Below are 21,191 nucleotides of genomic sequence, written 5' to 3'. Positions count from 1 at the left end.
GAAAAATGTTTGAAAGTCACTGTTAAGACCAGTTTGCTTCTTGGCTCCTAACCAACCAACTGGATCTAAGTGAGGCCACTTTGTAAACAGTCCAGTCTGCATATCAAGGGGCACAATAGAATTCAAAATCTTTTCCAAAACTTTGTTCTCCAGGTTGAATATGGTCTGTTGTTCAGGGGAAGCAGAGAATGTTAAGACCCCTGGCACCATTATTTTCCCTTCCTAGCAATCCTTTTCTTAAGCCAGCAGTAGGACAAACATCTTCCTGAGAAGTTACAGCACTTACTGACTGACCTCACCTCCTTTTGTGCCAGACCAGACTGAATTCCTAATCAGATAAGACAAGGAAAAAAGAAACTACAGAGCTTAGTACTTAAGGACACAAACATTGGAATCAGACCACCATGGGTATAAATCCCAGCACTGACATCAGATTAATATGTGACTTCAGTCAAATTATTCAATCCCTCTGGGCCTTACTTTCCCTTTCTGTAAAATGGGAGCAATAATGGTATCTAAGTCATGGGGATTTTGTAAGCATTAAGAGAAATGCCTGTTAAGCATTTACAATGTCTGGCTTATTGAAAATACTTAATGAGGGACTTCCCTGGTGGTGCAGTGGTTAAGACTCTGCCTGTCAATGCAGGGGACACGGATTTGAGCCCTGGTCCGGGAAGATCCCACATGCCGTGGAACAACTAGGCCCGTGCGCCACAACTACTGAGCCTGTGCTCTAGAGCCCACGAGCCACAACTACTGAGTCTGCACACCACAACTACTGAGCCTGAGCTCTAGAGCCTGTGCTCCGCAACAAGAGAAGCCACCGCCATGAGAAGCCCGCGCACCGCAACGAAGAGCAGCCCCCGCTCGCCCGCCACAACTAGGGAAAGCCCAATTAAAAAAAGATAATGATAATTTTTATTGATGTGTTCAATAGTTACTAAGTTATATTCTTTCTACATATCTAAATGAAAATGATTTTCAAGGCTGTGAGCTCAGGAAATCTCAAAGGCCTTTAAGGGTTTTGCAACCAGAGGTAATATTTGTGATTCTAATGAGGTAACAGCACTCCTAAACAGAATCCCTTTCAAGCTAAGTTCCCATCCAATAGGTAGTGGTGCCTTCAGATGGTTCTTTTTGCTTATCTTTTTAAGCACGATAGGATTTTCCGTGAATCACACCCTGTCGTTATTTAGTAACTTTCACCAAAGAAGCTCAAACCAGCCTGTCACCAAAAGAAAAAACCTTGAAACTCAGAGAAGTAATACCACCTGATTGATGGACAGCCAGAAAGCAGGGAAGGCCAGACGTGGCTCTGACCACGATACGGGAATGTGGTGGAAATGAGAGCCTCCTGAGACGTCGAGGGAGTGTTTTGTTCCTCTTGCTTCAGAAAAGGGTAAATGACAGCACCGAGGGAAGAGAGAAATGGAGGCCCAGCCGCAGTCGGACGACGGCCTCAGAGGTTTGGTTTAGCAAAGGGCGAGTTAACGAGTGACAGAAAGACAGGTCTGCAGAGGGAGCTGGCAAGCGCTTGTACACACAGGAACTGACACTCCAGCGGCTTCGGGCTCGCGTCCGCTAAGGTTCTCGCAGTTCCCGCCATGTGGCTTGTGAGTGTCAGGGCTTCCGGCAACTCCCTCCAAAAGCGTGAATCAGTTGATTCTTAGCAGCCCCTTTCGGTGACACAGGCTCTTTCGTTAAAATGTAACCCAACCGACAGACTGCTGAGTGGCCACGGCGGCCCCAGATCACCCTCGGGGAAGGTCGGGTCCTCGGCAAACCGGAGCCCGCGGCCTCCCCACACCGCCAGGCCCCCGGAAGCGCCCCTCCCCCGGGTTTCGGCCCCGCCCCGCGCCGCGGCGCGCGCGAGCGTGTCCTCGGCCGCGGCCGGCCAATCAGGACGCGCGACCAAAATAGCGCCTTATAAATGCGTGCGGGCCTGAGCGGCCAGCTCACAGCCGCGCGCTCGCAGGTGTGCTGCCGGGCCCGACCACCTGCGGGGAGGGGCGGCGAGGGCCGGGCCTTCCGCCTGTCGCAGGCGGGGAGGGTGGTCCGCGGCGGCTGGCCAGCAGCCGCGGGATCTGCGTTTCTGTGTGAGTGACGCGGCGCTGACGGGCTCCACGTCAACAGAACTCAGCGCTACACTCCTCTAACTGCTTTCCTATTCGAAAAGGATGTAAGATAGACATCCTTCCCACCAAGAAATGATCGATTCAGGGAAGCATTTCTTGGGGTCACCTTTCTAGGAGGAGGTGACTTGAGATAGTAGGTGGAAAAACAAAGGCTTTGGCGTCGTACACACCTGGGTTCCAGCCTCTGCTCGCGTCACACACCCGCTCTGTGACACTGAACACTGAACACATCAGCAAACCTCGGCGTGGTCGCGTCTTTAAGATGCAGACAACAGTACCTACCCAATAACGTATTTTTGAGGAGCTCCCCTGGAGATCAAATTCATTCTGTCTCGTTTTCTTCCCTCCCTCTCTCCCTTCCTTCCTTTCATTCTCTCCTTCATTTTCTTTCTTTTCTCCTTCATTCCTCATCTTTCTTCCCTTTTTTAAAATTGAGGTATAACTTTCACATAATACACTGCGCAGATCTTAAGAGAACAGCTGGGTGAACTTTTACACATGTAATCATCTCCCAGATCAAGATATAGGATATTTTCATCACCCTAGGTGTCCACCCGCTCCTTCCCAGTTAATACTTATCACCCCAGAGGTAACCAGTATTCTGGCTTCTATTACTATGTATTAATTTTGCCTGTTCTTAAACTTCATATGATTGCAGTCAAACAGTGTGCCTTCTTCCATCTGGTTTCTTTCACCCAACATAATATCTGTAAGATTCATCCATGGTATTGCATATATCAGTAGTTTGTTTACTACTGGGTAGTAGTCTATTGTATGAAATGTACAACAATTAATTTATCCGTTTCACCATTGATAGGCATTTTGGTTTTCAGATTTCAGTTATTAGGAATGAAGCTGCTGTGAACATTCATATGGTCTTTTGGTAAGTAAATGCACACAATCTTGGGTTTACACAGATGAGTGGACATTTTATGTCATAGGATAAGTATATGTTTAGTTTTAATAGACACTGCTTAGCAGTTTCCACCCAAAGTTGAAGTGATACATGAAAGTTAGTTACTTCACATCATTGCCAACAGTTGGCATGAACAGTTTTAAAAAAAATTTATTGGTATGTAGCAAGATTTCCTTGTGGTTTTCATTTGTTTTTCTCTAATGAATAATGATGTTGAGCCCCTTTACTAACTTATTGGCCTTTTAGGTTACTTATTTTTGTGAAATGATTGTTCAGATCTTCTATTTTTTAATGGGTTCGTCTGTCTTTTTTTCCCTACAATTTCTGGGAATGTTTTATATTTTCTGGATATGAGTCTTTTATTAGGCACATGTATCATGAATATAGTCTACCAGTCTGTGTTTTGCCTGTTAAGTTTCCTATGGTGTCTTTATTTTATTTTGTTTTTAAAGTGAGCATACAATAACACTGAGTTTTTTAAATTAAAAAGAAAATTATGGTGCTACGGGACTTGACATATGTAGGGTGTAACCACCATAATCTGGATTGGGAACAGTTCCATCACACCAGAACTCCCTGTGCTGCCCTTTTGTAGTCATATCCTTGCCCTGCTTGTAACCTCTGGGAACCACTAATCTATTCTTTGTGGCTATAGTTTTGCCTTTTCCAGAATGTTATATAAATAGACTCATATAATGGGTAGCCTTTTGGGTCTGGCTTCTTTCACTCAGTGTCATGCCTGGGAGATTCATCTGTGTTGTTGCATGTACCACTGTTTTTTCACTGGTTGAAGAAAATTTGGGTTGTTTCCACTTTTTAACAATTATAATTAGTGCTGCTGTAAACATTTGTGTACAGGTTCTTATGTAAAGATACATTTTCATTTTTCTAGATTAAATACATGCGAGAGGGCTGTTGGGTTTTTTATTTATGTATTTATCTATTTTTGGCTGCACTGGGTCTTCGTTGTGGCGTGCAGGCTTCTCTCTACTTGCAGCCTGTGGGCTTAGTTGCCCCGCCCTTTCCAGTTATCTTTCTCTTATTGATTTCTGAATTCCATTATGGTCATAGGACATATTTTATATGATTTTACTTCTTTTAAATTTATCAAAGTTTGTTTTATGACCCTGGATATGGTCTCTTTTGATGAATGTTCTTCAGGAAAAATGTATTTGGTGAAATAGTCTAGAAATATCAATCAGGTTATTTGGTTAATGGTGTTTTTCAGTTCTGTATCCTTGCTAATTCTCTATTTGTTCTAGTGATTACTGAGAGAGGAGTGTTGAACTCTTACCTGTAATTGCGGATTTGTCCATTTCTCCTTTCAGTTTTATTACTTTTTGCTGCAGGCATCTTGAAGCTCTGTTGTTAGGTGCATACACGTTTAGAATGGCTGTGTTACCATGGTGACCCTTTTTATCATTTGTAAGAACAGTGAAGGGTCTGAGGTTTTACCCTACTTGCAAACAAGCTATCCTGCCACAGTTTTATGGGTACTGACAGAAGACACAGGCTCCCAGGTCAATGTCACAGGACTTTATTAGCCACTAAAGCAGTAGCCACAGTTTCAGCATGTGCACTACTGCCTTGAGGCCCATTTCCCACTGGATGATGCAAAGGGGACCAGATGGCACCTGTACATGCAGTGGGTTGCATCACAGCAGAGGATCCCTGAGATTAGGGCACCCAAATCTCATAATGGGCAGCAGACTTTCCTGACCTTTGATCCAAAGGGAGACATTATCCTTATTGTACTAGAATGAAAACAAACCAGCCCCTTGCTAAGGAGGGAAGGGCTGTTTCTATTTCCAGCGCTGCTGACTATACAAACATCCTTGAAAAGATACTCCAGATCCAAGACAGTCATTGCCTCTGCTCACAAGATGTTGACAATGTTAGAGCCTTTGGAGAATTGTCTTTCAACAAAATGTCCCTCTTTATCCCTGGTAATTTTTCTTGCTCTGAAGTCCACCTTGTGATATCAACCTAGCCACTCCAGCTTTCTCTTGGTTAGTATTTAAACAGTACACTTCCTTCCATCCTTTTATTATTTAAGACAGGGTGTGTGTATGTGTTGTTTTGTTTTGTTTTATAGACAGCATATAGTTTGGTCTTGTTTTTTAATCCACTTTGAAAATCTCTTATCTTTTTATTGATGTGTTTAGACCAGGGGCCTGTGGGTCAAATCTTGCCAGTTGCCTGTTTTTGTAAATAAAGTTTTATTGAAACACAGCCATGTTCATTTGATTAAATCTTTTCTATGGCTGCTTTTCCCCTACAAAAGCAGAGCTGAGTAGTTATAACAGAGACTATATAGCTGAGAAGTCCTCAAATATTTACTATTTGGCACTTGATGGAAAAAGTTTGCTGACCTGTGGTTTTGATCATTTGCATTTAATAGTGTAGTTATTGATATGTCTGGATTTAGGTTGTTTTAAAATTTTGTTATTTCTTTTCTGTTTGTTATCTCTGTTTTTCTTTCCTTTATTTCCCCTTTCTCCCTTGTTTTAGATTATTTGAATATTTTTTAGTATTCTATTTTAATTTTCTATTGAGTTTTAAAATTATATCTCTTTGTATATGTTTTTAGTGATTGCTGTAGGGATTATAATGTACATACTTAATATTTCACAGTCTAATTAGAACTAATATTTTATCACTCTAAGTAGAATATAGAAATGTTATTACTATATAGATTACTCTCCCTCATTTATGTTGGAATATCTATTTATTTAGTTCTTCTTTAATTTCTCTCCCAGAAATGTTTTACAGTTTTCAGCATAGAGATTGGGCACATTTTGTTGTTGTTGTTGTTAGAATTATTCTTAGGTATTTATATTTTCGATACTATTATAAATGGTATTTAAATATTTTTCATTTTCAATTTTTTGGTTGTATATAGAAATATGATTGATTTTTGAATATTAACCTTATAGCCAGTGACTTTGATGAATTTATTTATCTATCTACCTATTTATTTATTTATTTTTGGCTGCATTGGGTCTTCGTCGCTGTGTGTGGGCTTTCTCTAGCTGCGGCGAGTGGGGGCTACTCTTCATTGTGGTGCGCAGGCTTCTCATTGTGGTGGCTTCTCTTGTTGTGGATCATGGGCTCTAGGCATGTGGGCTTCAGTAGTTGTGGCATGTGGGCTCAGTAGCTGTGGCTCATGGGCTCTAGAGGGCAGACTCAGTAGTTGTGGCGCATGGGCTTAGTTGCTCCACGTCATGTGGGATCTTCCTGGACCAGGGCTTGAACCCATGTCCCCTTCATTGGCAGGTGGATTCTCAACCACTGCGCCACCAGGGAAGCCCTGAATTTATTTTTAATTCTAATAATTTGTTCATTTTCTTCTATATAATCCTGTCATCTACAAATAAATATAGTTTTACTTGTCGCTGTCCAGTTTTTAAACCTTTTATTTCTTTTTCTTGCCTTATTGCACTGTTTAGGACCTCCAGTACAATGTTGAATAAATGGGGTAATAGTGGACACTCATTCAAGGGACTTGGAAAGACAAGGGAGATTCCTCTTCACAGTATTCTTTTAAATTCAGCACTGTTTTGTTTGGTATGGTCTGACATGGACCCTTGGAGAGACCGAGAGTACCTTATTTATTTCCAAAGACATCAATTTAGTCTTTTGTAGGTTCCAGGGAGACAAGAAGTAGATAGATGCCCCTAACCTACATATTCCTGCGTTCAAATTAGGAACAGACACTTCTTTGGTCAGACCACTAAAAAAGAAAAAAAAAAAAAAGTGCTCTTTTCTCCGGAGCAGTGCAGACCTGCCCGTGATTCAAGGCTTAGTGAGCTGAGCATGAGCTGGATTTCAGCTTCTCTGTCCCCTTGGCTGGGCCTCTGTACAGTGCACACATTTCTACATTGTTTGGAGAGGAAGTCAGGCCAGAAGACTGGAGAACACAGTCAACCTCCTATGGGAAGGTGGGTCCCAGCTCATCAGCGTCAGCACTGAAAATAGAGGGGCTGTTTTTTGATGATTCCCAGGGATTCTGACCCCAAATCACTGATCTAAATCTCTGATATGCAAGTGACATTACATACCTTACACTGCTTGTGAAATAATTTCAAATCCCAATATTAGGAAAGAGGAGTGAGGGAATATCATCACTCATGTTTTGTGTCTCTTTGGTGTCCTCTTGTCTTCATACTCTTATCTCCCACCTGCCTCTTTTTCCCAGTTAGATCATACATCCATCAGCTTGGTCCGTGTGAGAAGAATTTGTATGTACAGGGTCAGCTGTGTTCATAGAAGGCCAAGGGGGCAGCAACTTGGGTTTGGAGGGTGAAATTTGAGAAGCTCTTACTCCCCTCTGCAGAAAGCCTGTCTACCCTCTTCTGCTCTAATCTGATACAATCCACCTGGGGGCATGCATACCTTCATCTGTTTTCATTTTGTTTTGTTGGCTTTTATTAATATTTGTTTGGGGTTTGTTGTTGTTAAGGGTGTTTAAGAACTTTCTATTATAAAATGTAAATGACCCTAGAAGGAAAAACACATTAAGTCATTACCAGCTCTTAACACCATTCTGTGACTTCATTAAAACATTATTATGGGGACTTCCCTGGTGGTCCAGTGGTTAACAATCTGCCTTCCAATGCAGGGGGTGCGGGTTTGATCCCTGGTCGGGGAACTAAGATCCTACATGCCACGGAGCAACTAAGCCCACACACCACAATTACTGAGGCCAAGCACCACAGCTAGAGAGAAGCCCGAGTGCCACAACGAAAGGTCCCGCATGCCACAACTAAGACCCGATGCAGCCGTACAGAAATTAAAAAAAAAAAAAATTGTGTACTTATCACTTAGCGCTTTTTTTTTTTTAATATTTAATTTTATTTTTGGCTGCATTGGGTCTTTGTTGCTGCACATGGGCTTTCTCTAGTTGTGGCGAGTGGGGGCTACTCTTTGTTGCAGTGCACGGGCTTCTCCTTGTGGTGGCTTCTCGTTGTGGAGCATGAGCTCTAGGCGTGCGGGCTTCAGTAGTTGTGGCGTGTGGGCTCAGTAGTTGTGGTGCGTGGGCTCAGTAGTTGTGGCTTGCGGGCTCTAGAGTGCAGGCTCAGTAGTTGTGGTGCACGGGCTTAGTTGCTCTGTGGCATGTGGGATCTTCCCGGACCAGGGATCAAACCTGTGTCCCCTGCATTGGCAGGCGGATTCCTATCTACTGCACCACCAGGGAAGTCCCCACTTAGCTTTCTAATGACCCAGCATAGTTAAGTCTTGTTAGCGAGAGCAAATGGAGAGGAAGGAAGAACAAGGAACACTGAAAGGGAAGTTTTCGTCATCTACAGATGAGGTTGTATATACTAAACTATCTTTTCCAGCTCCAGCATCAAGGACTCTCAGCGTTATCTGCAGAATAGTGAGAGGAAAAATACGTGAGAATCTAAGCAGGGATGTAGCCAAATGCGAGATGACCTGGTACCGTTGGGGTCCACCCACCACACCTTGTGCTCAGGGAGGGGAGACAGGCTTCTTGGGGCTCCTTCCCATCTTCAGTGCTCTCCTTCTCACTGGTCCCAGAGATCCCCCCCTGCCCCAGCCCCTTAGGAATTTTCCAGCCTTTGCCTCTATTTAAAGCCATGACAGAATGAGCCAGCATGGGGGAGCAAGGTTCATGTCGATGACAGTAACTGTCATGAGAATTAAAGACCCTTCTCCATGCTTCTCCATGCAGCACCCCGAGCCAAGTGCAAGTCCTGCATCTTCACAGCATTTTGTTGATTCTGTCTTCTCTCGCACTGGGCTATGAGCTTCTCAAGAGTACATGCTGTCTCTCTTACCCATCTTTTAAAAATCTCTAGCTCTTTGTACATGGTAAATGCTCAATTGGTGTTCAATGAATGAATGAATGGGAAGAGCTAGGGGATGTGTCAAATTTTTCCAGGTTTATATGTCAGCACTGTCTTCGATTCTTTCCTCATTTGAACCCTTCACACCCAATGAGGCACTGAAGTCCAATGATTCTTAATTCACAATGTCTGTTTTTGTGGCTGGCTCCCTAAGTGCTTTCTCTCCTGGGGAGTAGGCTACAGCCTAGCTTCCTCATCACCGGTTCTCCCTGCCTTATCCACTCTGCAGGTACATCTTTCTAAAGTACAGTTTCAGCTTATCACTGGTCTGCTCAGAATCATTTGTTTGACTCACTATCACTTTTAAGATAAAATACAAATTAATCAGCTCACTCTTTGATATCCTACCATCCCATCTGTCCATCAATAAGTGTGTTTGACTTTCTACTCCAGCCTTTGGGGAGAAGGAGCTCCATCCAGAAGTCTCTGCTCCAGCCACATGAGTTTCATCATTGTCCTGCCTTCAATCACTTATGCAAACTATCCCTACCGGCCCCAACTATAGATCTTCCTTGACTTACAGTGGGGTTACACTCTGAGAAACCCATTGTAAATGGAAAATATCGTAAGTCAAAAATGCATTTAATATAGTTGACCTAGTAAACACCATAGCTTAGCCTCACCCACCTTAAACAGGCTCTGAACACTTACATTAGCCCACAGTTGGGCAAAATCATCTAATACAAAGCTTATCTTATAATAAAGTGTTGAAATATCTCATGTGATTTATTGAATACTGTACTGAAAGTGAAAAACAATGCTTGTCTGGGTACAGAGTAGTTGTAAGGTATTGGTTGTTGACTGTCGTCACACATTCAGTAGAAATCGTACTTCAGATTTGGAATTTGGATCTTTTCCTGGGCCAGGGCAATGCGGGACCATCCTGTCTCATGATGCTGGGCAGTGACAGCGAGTGCTGAATGTGTATCACTTTTGCAACATCATAAAGTGGAAAAATTGTAAGTCAAACCACTGTAAGTTGGGGACTGTCTGTACTTGCATCTTTCCGGTACTTGATGAGCCCACCTCCCCCAGAGAAGCCTCTTGGGGCAACACAGCCTGCCTCAAACTTTCTGTCCAGTGGCATCTGGTCACCAAACTGAGTGTAGAATGGGGTCCAGTCAATGTTGACATGGCTTTACAGTGTGGCAACAACCACGGACCATCCCAAGCAGGAACAGGGAACTTGGAGCAGTGACTGGGGTGGGAGATGGGGTGGGGTCAGGGTCTTAGAGTGGCAGACTTGGTGGCAGCTTTTATCAAAGGGCTGACGCAGGCTTCCTATTCTATCATTAAAACACCTGTGCAGCGGTTGATTGTTTTTGCAGAAATCTGCAACTAGAGCATCTCTGCTTAGATTCTGATCTTAGATTCTGAGCCCCTTGAGAGCTCTGATCTCTCTCTAAGTGCTTTTAAATTCAGTATGAAAGAGACTACAGAACCTTTCCTGGGAACAAGTGTTGAAAGCAGGGAGGAGCATGGAAAGCCGAGGCCCTGGTGGCCTAAGGTAACCCACCCCCTCCTTTGCGGCTCTGTGCCCAGGGCCCACCTGTGTGTAGCACTGGAGAGAAACCAGCCTGCTCTGTGCATACGTGCGCCTGGGCACACTTTCTTTCTGGGTTATGTCTTGCGTAATTTGTTATCAAGAAAAAAGACTCCCAACAAAGTCGTGTTTCTTGCACAATCCTAAAGGTGATAAATTACCCAAGATGCTCATAGACAAGGGTGGGTCCACCTGAGGTCACGTAAAACCAGGGTGGATTGACCTAAGGTCAAAATTGAACTGGACCTGTTGGGAACTGTTGACTTCCCACCACGGCATGCAGTGTAAGTATCATGAAGCACGAACAAACAGCTTCCTTTTCTTATTGCAAAAATAATACACAATTGTAAAAAAAAAAATTTAGAAAATACAGACAAGCAAACATTTAAAAAATCATCCATAATTCTATTATATTTTAGCTACATCTTTTAAGTCTTTTTTGCTCCTTCCTTCCCTCCCTTTTTCCCTTCTTCCTTCCCTCCCCACTCCTCCCTCCCTCCCTGTTTTCCTCCCTCCCTTCCTTCCTTCCTTTCTTCCTTCCTTCCTCTCTCTTTCCCTCCTTCCTTTATACCTTTGCAATGGGAGGCATTTAACCACTTTCTCTGCTTAGGAATTTCATGAACTAGATATTTTCAGTGTCTGTGCTCCCCACCTCTCACCTTCATCCCCCTCCTCTCCTGGGGCATAGTCTCCTCTCATCTTTTCATACCCTAGGACAATATAAGACGGGGTTATCCTCACGGGTAGGATCAGAGCCTAAGCCGAGCCTCAGTGTGAAGCTGCACCTTGCGGATGGCCAAACGCCCCTGGGCGTTAACCCTGCTGCTGCCCGACTACCGGTCCCTCACGCCTCTCTCCAGACGACGAACAGGTGACCGACCGTACCGGATGCTCCAATATGATGGTAGCGGTGTTTAGGGACAGGGCATGGGACACATCAGCAGGAAGATTTTTACGTTTTTTAAATTGAGGTTTAACATACAGACAATAAAGTGCATGAAGAACACTCATCTTAAGTGCCCAACTCAAAAAAGTTTTACTTTTGTGGACACCTATATGCCGACATCCCAGCTCAAGACAGAAAATATTTCCAGCACCCTGGAAGTTTCCCTTATGTTCCTTCCCAGTCAATATCCATTCTCCCTGCACCCCTGCCTCCCATACATGAAGGTAAACACCATTTTGATTTCTTTTAATGTGCACTTTTTATATCTGGCTCCTTTTGTTCAAAATGATCTCTGGGAGGGACTTCCCTGATGGCGCAGTGGTTAAGAATCTGCCTGCCAATGCAGGGGACACGGGTTCGAGCCCTGGTCCAGGAAGATCCCACATGTCGCAGAGCAGCTAAGCCCGTGCGCCACAAGTACTGAGCCTGCGCTCTAGAGCGCGTGAGCCACAACTACTGAAGCCCACGTGCCTAGAGCCCGTGCTCCGCAACAAGAGAAGCCACCGCAATGAGAAGCCCGGGTACCGGCAGGAAGAACAGCCCCCCGCTCGCCGCAACTAGAGAAAGACCGCCCGTGGCAACGAAGACCCAACGCAGCCAAAAATGAATAAATAACTAAATATTTAAAATGTGTTAAAAAAAATGATGTCTGTGAGATTCATCCATATTATTAGTTAATATTTTGAAAACATTATTTTATCAACTTCTTATTTTACCAAAAATGGAATCCTCTTGTGCCCATTGTTTACAACTGATATTTTCATTTAATATATTGGCAAGAGTTTCCCGTTATTAGCATTCTTCTACTATCGATTTTTTAAAGTCTGGATAGTGTTCTATATTATGTACGTGCCATAATTTATTTGACCAGCCCTCAGTTGTTCAACATGACATAATTTCCTTTTTAAAAAGTTAGACTATAATTCATTGAACATTCTTGCAATTAAATCTTTGTGCACATCCTAATTATTCCTTTAGGATAAACTCTCAGAAGTAGACTCACTAGGTCCGAGGTCATACACATTTTTAAAGCTTTTTTGTCCAGAAAGATTGTACTAATTCTATATTAACAGCAGCAGTGAATGATGGTATGCTATCTCTGCTTCCTCAAGTCTCTACCATTACTGGGCATTATATTTTGAATATTTGCCAGTGTGATAGGTGAAATGTATCTTTAAAAAATAATAGGAAAAATTTTTTAAATGTATCTTGTTTTAATTTGCATTTCTTCAATTACAAATATGGCTGATTCCTTTTTTATATATTTAATCACTTCTATCTTTAGGCTCCTGATGTTTGTGTCAGGCAAGGTTCAGCTGGAGATAACAGCACGCTTCCTGTTTTAAGGAGGAAGAGCTTTTTTTAAATTTTATTTATTTATTTATTTTTATTTTTGGCTGTGTTGGGTCTTCGTTTCTGTGCGAGGGCTTTCTCTAGTTGCGGCAAGTGGGGGCCACTCTTCATCGCGGTGCGCGGGCCTCTCACTATCGCGGCCTCTCATGTTGCGGAGCACAGGCTACAGACGCGCAGGCTCAGCAATTGTGGCTCACGGGCCCAGTTGCTCCGCGGCATGTGGGATCTTCCCAGACCAGGGCTCGAACCCGTGTCCCCCGCATTGGCAGGCAGACTCTCAACCACTGTGCCACCAGGGAGGCCCGGAGGAAGAGCTTTGACAGAGGAAATTAGCTTCTGACAAGGTCACTGGAAGAGCTGAAGGGGCAGGACCCACGTGGGGCTTCCAAGAATGGCTGTGAGAACAGCACCCCAGAACCGGCGCCTCTGGTGAGCTGCTACTTTTGCCCCAGTCAGCTTCACTCTAGATGTTGGGCAGCTGCTGCCACAGTGGTTGAACCTGAGCCCTGCTTGGTCTGCTAGAACTTTACCAGCAAAAACTAATGCCCTGTGCCCTGCTCCCGAGACACACAGCCCTATTAACTAAACTGGAACCTCTGCTAATTCTACCACCAGAACAAACAGACAAACCACAACCAAGTGAAAACAACGCAAATACAAAATACGTAGAAATGCTAGGTTAAATGTAACAAATATCCTTTTCAATACCTATCTGAGGTCAGAAAAAGATCAAGGAAATTTCCAGGGGTCACAAATGGAAAGGGAGCTGGAAATGGGAGTTGTAAGCAAATGCTGAAGCCACTGCCATGGGGGGAGTATTTGCCCATCTGGTAACCTAGATGCTTGGATTGGCCCCGTGAGCTTGGTAAACAATGTCTTGGGGGCCCATGCAAGTAGGGAGACAAAAAAGAGAACTCCACATAATTCCAAGACCCTCAAAGGGCTACGTCCTCCAGGAAAGGGCTGAATAAAAGAAAAAAAAAAATCTGACTTTTAGCAAAGAGAAATAATAAGGAAATTTGTCTTTGCCGTTGCTCTGAGTGGGGGGAAAAAAATAGCTTCCAAGACTTTGTAACCACACATCTCCACTTGTATGAGTTTGGAGTTTGAGGTTTGAATCAACACCGAGTTTTTTATAGTGGAAAACTGGAAACAAAGGAAATGTCATCATCAGGAGAATGGATAAAGAAATTGTTACCTATTCATTAAATAGCAATGAAAATGAATGAGCTGGCGCTATGGTGGTCGACGTGGAGCGATCTCACAGTGTTGAGTGGCAAACATGAGTTGCGGAAGTGGACATACAGTAAACCAGTGCTGGTCTTAGCCTGGGGCAAGTTGGGCCCCTGTCCTGGGTCCTCCTGTCTAGGTGTCCCTGCACTTTGGAGGGACTCCTCCACCCCGCTTCTCCAGTGCCTGGGCCCAGATCTCTGGGCAGGGCGTTCTGAGCTTAGGCAGAGACCATGGACTTGCCCTCTCCCAAACCTGCTGCACAGCATGTAAGGTTGACCAGAAGCCCTGAGGCGCTCTGGCCTGTGCCTCCTTGGGACTGGGGCAGATGGCTCCTGCTGGCTGTGAGCTTCATAGAGCAAGATTGGGCTGCCAGCAGGGTGCTGACACACAATTTTGGGCAACTCAAGGACCCCGCAAAAAATATTTGCCCAGGACCCTGCACATCTTGGGGCAGCCCTGCAGTAACATATTCAGATGGGGCTTTAAATTGAACAAAAGAATACCTAACTAGTGTTTAGTAGTCTATACACGCTTAGTAAAAGAAGAACATGGAAATGAGGACACTCAGTTCAAGACAGGAGTTGCTTCTTGAAGAGAGAGGAGAATTAGGGTTACACTGGGAACTATTTGAAATGTTTTATTTCTTAAAAGTCGGTGGTGGGGGCCTTCCCTGGTGGCGCAGTGGTTGAGAATCTGCCTGTCAATGCAGGGGACACGGGTTCGAGCCCTGGTCTGGGAAGATCCCATATGCCGCGGAGCAACTAGGCCCGTAAGCCACAATTACTGAGCCTGCGCGTCTGTAGCCTGTGCTCCGCAACAAGAGAGGCCGCGGTAGTGAGAGGTCCACGCACCGCGATGAAGAGTGGCCCCCACTTGCCGCAACTAGAGGAAGCCCTCGCACAGAAACGAAGACCCAACACAGCCATAAATAATAAATAAATTAAATTTAAAAAAAAGTCGGTGGTGGGGAGTAAAAGGTATTGATTGTATGCCTTTTTACGTCTTTCCATATGTTTGAAATATTTCATTTAAAAAAAAAAGGAAGAAAGAAAGAAAAGAAAAGAAGCCACTTGAGCCCCTCCCTGCTTTGGTAGGGGCTGGCAGGTGTGTGGGTGGACTTCAGTGGTGGCAGTCACACTCTTGGAGGGATCGCACATCCTAGTGTCTACCTTTTCCCCTGAGAAGACCCCCCTCCTCTGCACTTTCCCTCCGTCTTAGCGGTTTAGTGTGTAAACAGATTCTTGTGTGACTCACCAGTGCTTTTGCTAATCCCTTCACCAGCAAATACTTGTTAAACAAACACTTAAATCTTGCAAATGGAAAGGAAATTCCACAGTAAAGTTAAGTGTAAAAGTCATCCAGAATCCTGCATCTTGGACAAGACTGGTGAACAAATAGTTCTATATTGAAACTTAATAAATTTAATCATAGGAAACTTTTATTGCTTGGATATGAATCTTAAATATTTAAATGTAGGAGTTCTCACTTGGTGATTGTTTCCAGTCTCCTGTGATACTGATACGTGGACAGGGAAGAAATCTCTTAAGATAAATAAACCACACTGGGAAATGGGCCCCTTGCTAAATTCCCTTCTGGAAGTGACGCCTCCCTATACTGCAAACATTTTCTCCTCTTTGTGTTTCAGTTCCAAGCCAAACCAGTTCTGCAGCATGCTTTTGTACCTTTCCAGAGACTAATCTGAATCGCTTGCCAGGGCTTTAAAACCCCTTTGCGTCTTTCATTACTTAAAAGCCTCTTTTGAAAGCCTTTGAGTGAATCATCAAATTAACATCTAAAAAGACTTAGCAGCAATTGAGCCCAGGAAGGCTGGGGGCTTCTAACCAAACATACCATAACAGACCTTCGTAAGAGCAGTTGGACTTGGGAAGGGGCTTTGCAGGTGGAAAAAGGGCAGCTGCTGGGAGGTGGAAGTACCCAGGAGGGGGGCAGTAGGACCCCGGCCTGAGCCCCTAACTCCCGACTCCCTCCCCGTGCCAGTCCCCTGCTTTCCCCCATGTTCTCACGACTGCTGATCAGAAGGCAACCCTCCCTCTCCTTTGTATTTAAGCCTTTCTCTGGCTCTGCTCTAAGCAGGCATCAGCAAAGGTTTAACAAAAGAATGAGGGCTTATTTTAGCTACTTTCACTTCTCTAAATTTTTGATGGCTTCAGTTAGGTGTAAAAAAATATTCTTGAATTTATATTTTCGATTCTTTTTCTTACTTGTTCTATACAATATTAGTAGGTAGATATTTTCTTTTTAATGAAAAAGCAGAGATTGATCTTAGGATTCAAACTCAAAATATTTGATTAATCAGGATTTAGTTTAGATTTCAAGAACACTGCTGTGAGGTTTTCTACTTTTTTGGTTTTGCCCTAGATTTTTCTTTATCTCTTTTGTCTCCTGTATCTTTCCCGCTCTGTGGACCTCTTTGAGAAGAGGGCTATGAGGACTGAAGAAAGGCATTTATCATTAGCCTGATTTCTGATTATTGAGTTTCTTGCATACTTAACCCTCAAGAAAAATCTGAGCATACCGCTACCTTTAGAATTCGGGTAACCCGGTGGGAGGGAGAAGAGTAAATCATGTTTCTCTTTTCCCTAACCTTCTTATGTATCATGGTTTCTAATGCTCATGCCAAAAATTGTAGCTTGCAATTTAGAAGTGGAGGCGTTGGAGAGGGAGGGGCCAGTTTCTTGTGGAGGCTCCAGCAGGTAGATAGCTGTCTCTCTCTATGTGCATTTTTTTTTTTTTTTAATTTTTGGCTGTGTTGGGTCTTTGTTGCTGTGCGTGGGCTTTCTCTAGTTGTGGCGGGCGGGGGCTACTCTTCGTTGTGGTGCGTGAGCTTCTCATTGCGGTGCCTTCTCTTGTTGCAGAGCATGGGCTCTAGGCGCGCGGGCTTCAGTAGTTGTGGCATGCGGGCTCAGTAGTTGTGGCTCGCGGGCTCTAGAGCACAGGCTCAGTAGTTGTGGCGCACGGGCTTAGTTGCTCCGGGGCATGTGGGATCTTCCCGGACCAGGGCTCGAACCTGTGTCCCCTGCATTGGCAGGCAGATTCTTAACCACTGAGCCACCAGGGAAGTCCTCTGTGTGTGCCTTTTGTCAAGAATGGCTGCTTTCTAAAGACAAACACACTTCAGGTCAAGCGGCTTGGAGACTGAACTTGGAAATATGAAAGACGTTTCAAAGGCAAAAATGCACTGCTTACCTGCTGTGCTGAGTGTATCCAGTGGACAGACGGGAGTCTTAGAAGCAATGTGGAGCGCTGGCTCCTGCGGTTGAATGTGCAAAGGCACTGGGATGAGCTCCCTTGTTGGGTGTACATCTGGTGGCCTGGGGCCCAGGAAAGAGGGTCTGCTCCTATCTTAAGTCGTCCTTGAGACTCAGATACATTAGAAAACTCACTCTAGAACTGTGTCGTTCTGATTAAGGGAATGAGATGGACGCTGGGAGGTTACCCCACAACAGCCTGCTTGTATGCATTCTAGTATTTTTCTGTGACGTGTGATACAGCCTCCTACCTTCAGTTGTTGTGTTGTGACACAGCGCCTGGGAGGGGTGTGTGCCCTCAGTGCACAGTGGTGGGGCTGAGCTCCTGGCCGCTGTCACTTACAGGTTAGCTCTCCTGTTTCCGCTGTTGGGATACACGGTTAACGCCACCGGTCACTTAGTGCCGCTTTTCACCAGCTGCAATCCCTGCTGTTTTGGGGATTTGCCCCAAGGAAATCTTAGTCACAGCTCCTTGAACTGAGGGAGGAAGGGCTGGCATTTTATAGATACTGCCAGCCGGTGACAGGCCTTCTGGGCTGTGGGAGGGCGGGGGCTGTCTCCGAGGGGAGGAGGCAGGACAAGGGCTCTCTCCCAGACCGCACTCTCGTCAGGCTCCTCTGAGTGCCTTTTCAAGGAGGCCCAGTCTCTGGGGAGCCTTACATCAGCCTCACCAGAACCCCACCCTCAATATCTGACCACCCCTGAAATCTGACCAAATTCCTCATCCCTCAACCCCCAGGTGGTGGATATCCTATCAGCCTGGCCTGCCTTCAGCAAGAATCCTGGTAGGTTGTTTTAGCCAGAAATCCCCTCTCACCCTTGATGATTCCTCTTAGTAATTTTCCATCTATTTACCCTCATCCTGCTCCTTGGCTCTAAATGACCACTTTTTGTATCCGGAGTTGAGCCCCGTCTCTCCCCCGCTACAAAACCCCTTTGCAGTGGGCCCTGTACGGGTCACAGCAGTCCGGAGTAAGTCTGCCTCACCATTTTAACAAGTATCAGAAGGATTTTTTTCTTTAACATGTGGATGAATTAGTTGCTGCGTGCCAAGTGCGACTGGAAAGTTGCTGGTGTTTAGCTTCTCCTGTGCTTTGCCATCAAAGGAATTATATTTGTACGCATATAACAGGATAAGCTATTGAAACATTATGTTTTGTCTTGTTCTTTGGGAAATCCGAAAGAATTCCTTTTCCTATCCCTAGAAATGCAGCCACATATTTGTGTCCTAAGGCCTAGATCAAGGATTGCCAAATCTGATTCTCACAAGTAGGTGATGTAAGTTTGTGAAGTGGCCTTACGGCAGCAATAGGGCATAGCGGAGACTGTGGCAAAGCAGAGAACACAGTCCCATGAAAAGCCATTAGCTCCAATCAGTTAACGGCATGTGGGCGCGTAGGCCTGATATTTCCAGAGCACTTGAGTTTTCAATAAACAATAGGAAGCTGGGTTTTTATGTGCAAATTCTAGATTTGTGTGGGTGTGTGTTGGCAAGTAACAAAAGCAAACGGAGTGTGGGGCAAAACAACTCAGAGTTTTGCCTTCAGGCGTCTGGTTTGTAATATCTGGGCTAGAGTCCGATTACCCCTCTGGTTGGGGGAAGGCAGTTATGAGGCTGAAATCGTCCTGCACCTTGTCTACCACCAGTGAAGGGGAAGGAGGCTGCTGCGTGGACAGGAACAGAGGAGTGTGACACCCTGGAGAGAGGGTGGCTGGCTTGAGTTTAGGCCTGTGGGGTTCCCCCCTGGGGGCAGAACTGTGCCTTGTGTACCCACAATGTCTTGGATGGGTCACCTGAGTTGTGTGCCCTCCAAGAGTAGCCGGCCCAACCTGGAAGCCTTGGCTTGGATCTTCATGCTGATGCTCAGCCAGGAAGAAGTGGACAACCTACCTACATGAGGACCGTGTGGGTCATGGGCGGGAGCCCCAGATCCGCAGGCCCTTCCTCAGTCCTCCGTTCCTGCTTGAGCCCAGGGCCACGTAGAGCGGGGAATTCGCAAAGCACCACCAGGCTGGATTTTCTGCCAGGTTGGTGGCTCAGGGCCAAGACATATTTAATTGATTTAGAAAACAGAGATACAAATACATGCTGGGTATCTTTTTGTTTGTTTTGTGGATATTTTTTTGAGGGGGGCTTCCTTTTTTAAAAATTGAAGTGTGGTTGATTTACGATGTTTCAGGTGTATAGCAAAGTGATTCAGATCTATATCTAGATGTATATATACATATACATATACATGTTCTTTTTCAGATGCTTTTCCATTATATGTTATTACAAGATACTGAATGTAGTTCCCTGTGTTCTACAGTAAGTCCTTGTTGCTTATCTATTTTATATATAGTGGTGTGTATCTGTTAACCCCAAATTCCCAATTTATCTGTCCACCCCTTTCTCCTTTGGTAACCATAAGTTTGTTTTCTATGTCTCTATTTCTGTTTTGTAAATAAATTCAATTGTATCACTTTTCTAGACTCCACATATAAGGGATGTCATATGGTATTTGTCCTTCTCTGTCTGGCTTACTTCACTTAGTATGATCATCTCTTGGTCCATCCAGGTTGCTGCATGCTGGGTAGTTTTACACGCCAGTACGAGTGCGTTGATATCTCTTGTTTGGGACCCAATTTGGAAGCCCAAGAGTCTGGGCTTTACTATGCAAAGATTTTCTCCTCCTCTTAAAGTACCTGTAGTTATAAGTTCTAGGGATCTGAGCCGCATATTACTTTCCCCACTTGAGGCAGGATTGAGGACGCGGCGCGGTTGCTTGGCTTCCCTGTCCGGACACATTGCTGACTTACTCGTCCTCCACCATCTGGGCCACCAAGTTTTCATTGCTCGGTTATTTATTTTATTACTTCCTCTTCCCATGACTGGGTCTCTCCTTATGAACTTCGGATGTTTAAAACGGAATTTAGTGATGTTTTCAAGCCACATTTTTTGTTATTTGCAATTGAAAACTTGGGAAGCAGAGGTTGTTTTGTTATAAGGTTTTTATTCTTCTTAACTTCCTCTGTACACTTGGAACCTTTCATGACAGAAATGAATTTGCTGTAACCTGTGTTAAGTAGTAAATGCCAAACACACGATTCTCCAGAAAGGCTGTTTACGTGGAGAATAAACGAGGCCCAGAACACTGTGTCCCGTTGGTGAAACGAAATGCACATTTCCCATCAGGAGACAGATCCCTCATTTTCAAAGGCTAAGTTGATGGTGCTTGAATGATAATTCCAGCTGTTTGAATTTAGGGCCCTGGAAAGATTCACTGGAAGGGAATTTGCAGGCGTTGCCTCTTAGCGGTTGGGTTTGCTCTCCTCAGAGGTAGCAATTAAACGAGGGCCAAGAATGCCCTACTTTTCTTGAATTCTGTGTTGCAGAGGTTACCTTCAAGTCCTTATGTTTGCTAATGCATTTGAGTAATTGACTGCGCCAGGGATGTAATAGTACATTAAACCGTGCCTTTGGCACTTCTGTTCGGCCTTCCTTTCTTGATCACCCCATTCCAGCCTGGACCTTTCAGCTCGATTTTTAACTTATTTGACATAAAATATTGTCAGTAAGTCTCATGGAAAATTCCACTACAGCAGGAAAAACCATCTCCAGTATGGGATGGTTAGCTATTAATTAAAGCTGGCACGGGCCCTCAGAGCGCTTTCTTCAATAATGCTTGTGACAGATCAAGGTTGGCGTCGCATACCTACCCAGCAGAGGCCGCTTTTCCAGGCATTCTCACTTACCTTTGGGAAGAAACTGGCCTCTTTCTCAAGGTCAGTATTGGGTGTCATCCCAGTGAATCGCTTCTTTCTCCTTCATGTTTATTTTTTATAAGGTGTTACCTCTTAGCAGTCCAAGCATGGGGCTGGCTGCTGAATACAGAGGTGATGGACTAATGTACCAAGTCCCTTGTACGGACCACAGGGGTGACCCT

The 21,191-nt window shown here is 44.6% G+C and overlaps 1 long non-coding RNA gene across 1 annotated transcript in view; it reads right to left on the bottom strand.

The window, feature by feature from the left end:
* LOC132375804 (uncharacterized) overlaps window positions 1-1,805 on the bottom strand; it is a 45,139-nt gene extending 43,334 nt beyond the window's left edge. Inside the window, exon 1 of the long non-coding RNA XR_009506116.1 lies at window positions 1,272-1,805. This is a non-coding gene — a long non-coding RNA (uncharacterized LOC132375804). The remainder of the gene's footprint in view (window positions 1-1,271) is intronic.
* Between the last annotated feature and the right edge of the window lie 19,386 nt (window positions 1,806-21,191).

This window comes from Balaenoptera ricei, chromosome 12 (assembly GCF_028023285.1).
Source record: "Balaenoptera ricei isolate mBalRic1 chromosome 12, mBalRic1.hap2, whole genome shotgun sequence".
NCBI classification, from domain to species: domain Eukaryota; kingdom Metazoa; phylum Chordata; class Mammalia; order Artiodactyla; family Balaenopteridae; genus Balaenoptera; species Balaenoptera ricei.
Note: the sequence above shows the minus strand (reverse complement) of the source record. Positions and strands in the feature narration are given on the sequence as shown.